Below are 6,976 nucleotides of genomic sequence, written 5' to 3'. Positions count from 1 at the left end.
CTAATCTCCAAGAACAATGTCTGTATCTGGTACAATGTCTGTATTCTTAACCTAGAGTCATATAGAAAGAGTTTGGAGGTGTCCTTATGGGTTGTAACAGCAATCCCACGCTGCTCAGGGATGTCAACCCTTTTTTAAAAAATCATTTTTATCTTTGTCCACATCTGTGCTGAGTTATTTCTTAACTGGACTCTCAGGGAAATACTTATTCTGTGTTCAACAGCTCTGTTTCAGCATAACATGAGGGTGCCCATCTCAGCATCAATTTCAGAACTATAGAATACGGATATGTACTCCAAGGACAAAAGAAATGAGGGACATCCTTTTTTCTTCCCATCCTATCCATATGGACCCACCCACCCTTCACTTAATAAAGGTGACTTTTCTTATTTCAGGAAAGCAGACATTAGGAGAAGCAGGCTAATTGGCTGGGTTCTAACATAGATTTAGGGCAAAGACTCAAGGACAAAAGGAGAAAGCAACACCAAGACAAAACTTGGAGAAGAAGAGAGATCAGCTCTTTTCGTACTGAGAATAACGGATACAGCAATTCACATTGCATTTTAGAGTTTACAGAGTATTTTCAGATATAATATTCATTAAACTGAGACACATTTATTGATCCCCTTCTCTGTGTTCTGCAGTCCCTGACTTCAGAGCAGATACTTAATCTCACTGGATTCACACACCTGCACTGTAAGGAGCTGTTCTTCCCATTTCATATGCTTGAATAAGTAGTGAGCCCCATGCCACACAGCCACTCTGTGGCTTGGACCTTCTGTGCCACATTCACCCATTGTGCCATAATTCCAGGCTGGGAGTCATGGAGCTGAGGGAGCAGCTGGCTGTAGGGAAATAGCAAATTAACTCCAGGGAGTAAGAGTAAGTTATTAGAAGGATATTTACAGAACTGAAGGAAAAGCTGAACAGGCAGGCTTTGGAAAAGGACAGAATCCAGGACAGTTTCAGGATCTAGGTAGCAGGGACTAAGGGTCAGAAGGCTCATGGGCAGGAAACACCATATTCTTGACTGAGCTTCCTTTCCCCTCAGACTCTTTGCTGGTTGTACTGCAGGGCTCTTACCCAGGACCCCAAAGGATCTGTGAATGAGGATGGGAAAATTACATTTTATTTTCACTAACCTCAAACTAAAACTTAGCATTTTTTCCCAAAAATAAATGTAGGCAACAAGCCACAGCAGTATTAGCAGTACCTGTGACTATCACCAACGGGAATCACAGACTTCTTTTGTATGTATTTTGTTGTTTATGCTATTATAGCTGTCCCTGCTTTTTCTCGCTTTGCCCACCTTCCCCCAGCCAGAATCACAGACTTTTATATCATCTTTCACTTGCAGAAATTTCAAAATGTTATATGTGCTCATCTTTACTTTGTAGTTATAGTCATGGTTAGACTTACCACTAGATCTTATCATCACACATTTGTTCCCTATTTTGATTACTTTGACATAATTGTTTTCTTTTGTAATCCTGTTTTTTTTATTTTATGCAGTTGAAAAAATATTCTGAGACTCCATAGACTTCGCCAGACTGCCAAAGGGATCCAGAGTATAAAAAGGTTAGGGATCCCATCCTGGCTAGTGTGGTGCCGTGGATTGAGTATTGGCCTGCAAGCATTTCCAGCCAAAGAGTCACTGGTTCAATTCCCAGTCAGGGCACATGCCTGGGTTGCGGTCCAGGTCCCCAGTGAGGGGCACGCAAGAGGCAACCACACACTGATGTTCTCTCCCTCTCTTTCTCCCTCCCTTCCCCTCTGTCTAAAAATAAATAAATAAATAAAACCTTTTAAAAAAAAGTTAAGAATCCCTAGGTCTCTGATGAAATGGTAGTTTCACATTTTGTCTTTTTTTACAGTCATGGTAATTGGGAAGGTTTTCTTTATGTTTGAACTAAATGTCTACTTCTATAATTTCTGCCCATATTTTCTTGCCTCCCTTATTACTTCAGTTTTTCATTAGTTCATCATACATTTAGGAAACACTTTTCTTATACAAACATTGCTTCACAAAACTATGCTACTAGGTTCAAAAGAATCCTCACTTGTCTTGGATTCCCATGGGAGCCCCCAGGCCGGAAGAGGAGTGGGACTGTACTCAGATGGGCACTCAGGCTGTGGCTTACCCAGGGCGGGGTGGGGGCCCCTGGGACAGGCAGTAAGAGGGTATGTTTTCTGTAGGGAACTTTATATTCTAAAACCAACTTTTTATTGTTACTACATACCAGCAATTCTACAATGTTAAGGACAAAATATCTCTCTCACCCTACCCTACTTGTTAAGCCACTGCACACAGGGAAGTTTAGCCATGTCCACTTTACATGTAACAGACATGTAGCCCTGAGAGGCTTCTCTTTGCCCTCCTGAATTCCTCCATCCCAGTTCTCACCTCGCTCCACTCAGCTGGGGTCAGCAGAGCTGCTGGACCAACCTGCTCCAGGGTGTGTCCACGCCCTCTTGTAAGCCCTGTGTGCACCCTGCTTGAGTGACAATAATGTAACATACGGAATGCTTACTCTGCTCCAGGAACTGCCTTTTTTTCCGCCCCACTTTGTTGAATTTCTTCATTGACCATTTCTTTTTCTGATGGGGGACTCAAGAGTTGGAAAAGTTTAGTTTTAGGTAACAGTCAATAAGATTAGTAATTAATGCGTGTAAAAAGCTACTGTTTCAGAAACTGAAGGTATGACCCACCCTGACTCCCCGAGACCATAAGCAGTTCCACCTTTGTGCCCCAGGAGGACTGCAAGCAAGCCTCTGAGCCATTGCGCTCCAGGGAAAGAATGTCTGCTGACCAAGATGCAGATAAAGACTACTGCCCAGGACACAGATAAAGAATCACTGGTCAACAGATAAAAGAATGCTGCAGCTTTTTATCTGATTAAACTTTTCCCTGAATTCTAAACCGCTTACAACACTTTTCTTCTCCTTATAAAAAGGGGCTGTTTGAAATGGAATATAAGACAGTCTCTTAGTGTACATAACCTGCCGTCTTCTCAGATCACTGGCCATCTGAATAAAGTGCCCATAAAGATTCAATCCCTCTCTCTACTTATTGGTTCTGGTAGTGACAGGCAGCACAAATACCAGCTTTTCCAGTTTCATTTCTAATTTATTGATGGTATCTCTTTTTCATTTATCCTATTTTCTGTGTTTGAGTTTGATATGCTAACTTTTTTTCTAGTATCTCAAAATTGATACAGAGAGATCTGATCAGACCACTGGGAAGGAGTGGGGAGGGGCCGTGGGAGGAGGATGCCCAAGGCAATTGTAAACAGTCTAGGATGGGATTGGCTGAGAAGCTGAATGCCTCCAGAATGCATGGAATTGTGGGTGAGAAGATCTGATACACAAAAAGCACTCTCAGGCTCTGGGATGGTCACTGGGGGCTCTGGCTCTCGGGCTCTCTTCCTTGAGGATGCCTGGATGATTGTGCTGTAGCTGCCTGCATTTCCCAATGGACAACAGATGGTAGTTTGGATGGAAAGGAACTCTAGGCACAGCTTAGCATCAGGCTGACCTGGCAGAGTGGCAGGGTTATTCTTTAGATGTTCTAGAGGTGCTCTGAGACAGAACCCTGCTCTTCTTCCAAACTTGTGTGGCTTTTGTATCTTATGTTGTTTAAGTTTGCAAACTAACGCTACAGAAATAAGAAATAAAAGGGGGAAAGATAGGAGAACTCAGGTGTTAAAGAGTTTAGCCTTAATTGACAGGCTTAAGTGACCAATGCATGTGTAAAGCTTTTATTCAAAATTATGAAGTTTTTTTAAAGTATATTTTATTTAAAAATATTTTATATACTTATTTTTTGAGAGAGGGGAAGGGAGGGAGAAAGAGAGGGACAGAAACATCAGTGTGTGGTTACCTCTCACGTACCCCCTACTGGGGACCTGGGCCACAACCCAGGTGTAACGTGCCCTGACTGGGAATTGAACTGGAAAACCTTTGGTTCACAGGCTGGTGCTCAATGTATTGAGTCACACCAGCCAGGGCTAAAGTATATTTTATTGATTATGCTATTACAGTTGTCCCATTTTTTTTCTCCCCTTTATTCCCTTCCACCTGGCGCTGCCCATCCCCACCATCATTCTCCGCTGCCTTCCTTAGTTCACGTCCATGGGACGTATATATAAGTTCTTTGGCTTCTCCATTTCCTATACTATTCTTAACCTCCCCCCTGTCTATTTTGTACCTACCATTTATGCTTCTTATTTCCAGTATTTTTTCCCTCATTCTTTTCCCACGCCCTCCCTACTTACAGCCCTCTATGTGTTCTCCATTTCTGTGATTCTGTTCCTGTTCTAGTTGTTTGCTTAGGTTTTTTGTTTGTTTGTTTGTTTTAGGTTTAGTTGTTGATAGTTGTGAGTTTGTTGTCATTTTACTGTTCATAGTTTTGGTCTTCTTTTTCTTAGATAAGTCCCTTTAACATTTCATATAATAAGGGCTTGGTGATGGTGAACTCCTTTAACTTGACCTTATCTAGGAAGTACTTTATCTGCCCTTCCATTCTAAATGATAGCTTTGCTGGATAGAGTAATCTTGGATGGAGGTCCTTGTCTTTCATGACTTTGAATACTTCTTTCTAGCTCCTTCTTGCCCGTAAGGTTTCTTTTGAGAAATCAGATGCTGGTCTTATGGGAACTCCTTTGTAGGTAACTGTCTCCTTTTCTCTTGCTGCTTTTAAGATTCTCTCCTTGTCTGTAATCTTGGGTAATATCATTATGATGTGCCTTGGTGTGTGTTCCCTTGGGTCCAACTTCTCTGGGACTCTTGAGCTTCCTGGACTTCCTGGAAGTCTATTTCCTTTGGCAGATTGGGGAAGTTCTCCTTCATTATTTTTTCAAATAAGTTTTCAATTTCTTGTCCTTCCTCTTCTCCTCCTGGCACCCCTATGATTCACATGTTGGAATGTTCAAAGTTGTCCCAGAGGTTCCTAAGCCTCTCTCATTTTTTAAAAAAGTTCTTGTTTCTTCATTCTGTTCTGGTTGCATATTTATTTCTTCCTTCTGTTCCCAATAGTTGATTTGAGTCCCGGTTTTCTTTTCTTCACTGTTGGTTCCCTGTTTATTTTGCTTTATTTCATTTTGCATAGCCTTCACTTTTTCCTCTATTTTGTGACTGTACTCAACCATTTCAGTGAGCATCCTGATTACCAGTGTTGTGAACACTGCATCTGATACATTGTCGATCTTTTCTTTGCTTAGTAGTATTTTTGGAGCTTTGATCTGTTCTTTCATTTGGGCCATATTTCTTTTTGTCTCAGCTCACCTGTTACATTGGAAGCAGCAGAGCCTTAGGTATTCACCAGTGCAGAGCAACTCACATCTCTGTGTTGTAGTGCTGTATGTGGGGGAGAGGTCAGAGAGGGAACAATGCCCCTTGCTTGACTCTCAGTTGGCTTTCAGTCACTTCCCCTGCTACCCACAAGTGGATCGGACCCTTCTGGTGCTGATTCCCAGGTGGGTCAATTTGTATATGTTCTAGGACCCTGTGGGTCTTTCCAGAGAACACTCCTGTGAGGCTGGGAGTTTCTCCAGCCACTGCGACCCCCACAGGTTTTACAGCCAGAGGTTTTGAGGCTTTCTTTTCCCACACTGGGACCCTGGGTTGTGCAGTCTGTCTCGCTCCCCTGTTGTTCCTCCTGGTTTATCTGAACACAAATGTGGGACCCCCACCTATGGCCTCGTCCACCTGGTCCTCCAGCCACCGCCTTGGCCACATGTTCTCTCCACCCTGGCTGCCTGTATCTGCCTCTCCTGCAGTTCTAGATGAATGTTTCTTCTTTAACTGCTTGGTTGTTGGACTTCCTATGGTTCAGTTTTCTGACAGTTCTTGTTTTTTGTTTTTAATTGTTACTGTCCTTCTTTTGGTTGTTCAAGGAAGCAAAGTATATCTACCTATGCCTCCATATTGGCCAGAAGCCAAAACTGTGAAGCTTTTGAATAAAGATTCCTGTCCTTTATCACCAAAACTTTGCCCCTAGAATTTTGCCTAGCAGGTGGCGGTGGGCATCAGCACCCCAATTGCTCTTTGGTAACAAGATGACTCTCAAATCACTTGTTTTTAGCCGTCTCCTTCTCTAACATAAAGATTTAGTGATGTAAATTTTTCTCAAAACACTGTTCAGTTGTATTTAACAAGTTTTGATATGTTTTTATCAAGTTTTGATATTATTCAGTTCAAGAGATTTTAAAATTTCTATTGTATTTTCCTTAATCTAGGGATTGTTTAGAAAAATATTGCTTGACATCTAAGCAGTTTAATTTATTTCTTATCATTTGATTATTGATTTATACCTTTCCAAGAGTATATACCAAATGGGTTCAATCCTTTGACATTTTTTGAAGTTTGTTCTGTAACATGCCATAAGGTAATTTTGGTAAATAAAGTTTGATATACAAAAATTCTGGATTCTTTTGCTGTTGGAGGAAATGGTCTATATTTGTCATAGGTCAAGTTGTTAATTGTGTTCTTCAAATGTTCTGTGTCCTTAGTGGTCTTCCCTTGTGTGTGTGTTTTTTTAATTGGTTGTTGAAAAATATATGCCATAATCTTCCATTATGAATGTGGATTTTTAATTTTTTCATTTAATTTTGTCAAATTGTTTTGTATAGTTTAATGTGTGTTTTTGGATATATATTACCTTGGGTTTGGAGAAGGGAAGGAGTCATGAGTATATGGAACTGTGATATCCTATTGTCTCTAAAATGGACTTAGGATCAGGGTTCAACTTACCTTTAAGTTCAGGCTCTGAATCAGAGTCAGAGGAGGCCAACATGGCTGCTGAAGGGTGAAGTCTTGTGGGAGAAATTCAGGACACAGCTACAGAGATGACCATGGAGTGCTCAGGGTCCAAGGGTCTCATCTGGATTCCTGAGGGTCCTCAGTAGAGATCATATGTAGGAGGTGGAGGGACAGCAGCTCCTTGAAGAGAACATGGATAGGTCAGGCCTCTAGCTAG

The sequence above is a fragment of the Pteronotus mesoamericanus genome, unplaced genomic scaffold (assembly GCF_021234165.1).
Source record: "Pteronotus mesoamericanus isolate MK-2021 breed Mesoamerican mustached bat unplaced genomic scaffold, CSHL_Meso_final contig_20, whole genome shotgun sequence".
Taxonomy (NCBI): domain Eukaryota; kingdom Metazoa; phylum Chordata; class Mammalia; order Chiroptera; family Mormoopidae; genus Pteronotus; species Pteronotus mesoamericanus.
Note: the sequence above shows the minus strand (reverse complement) of the source record.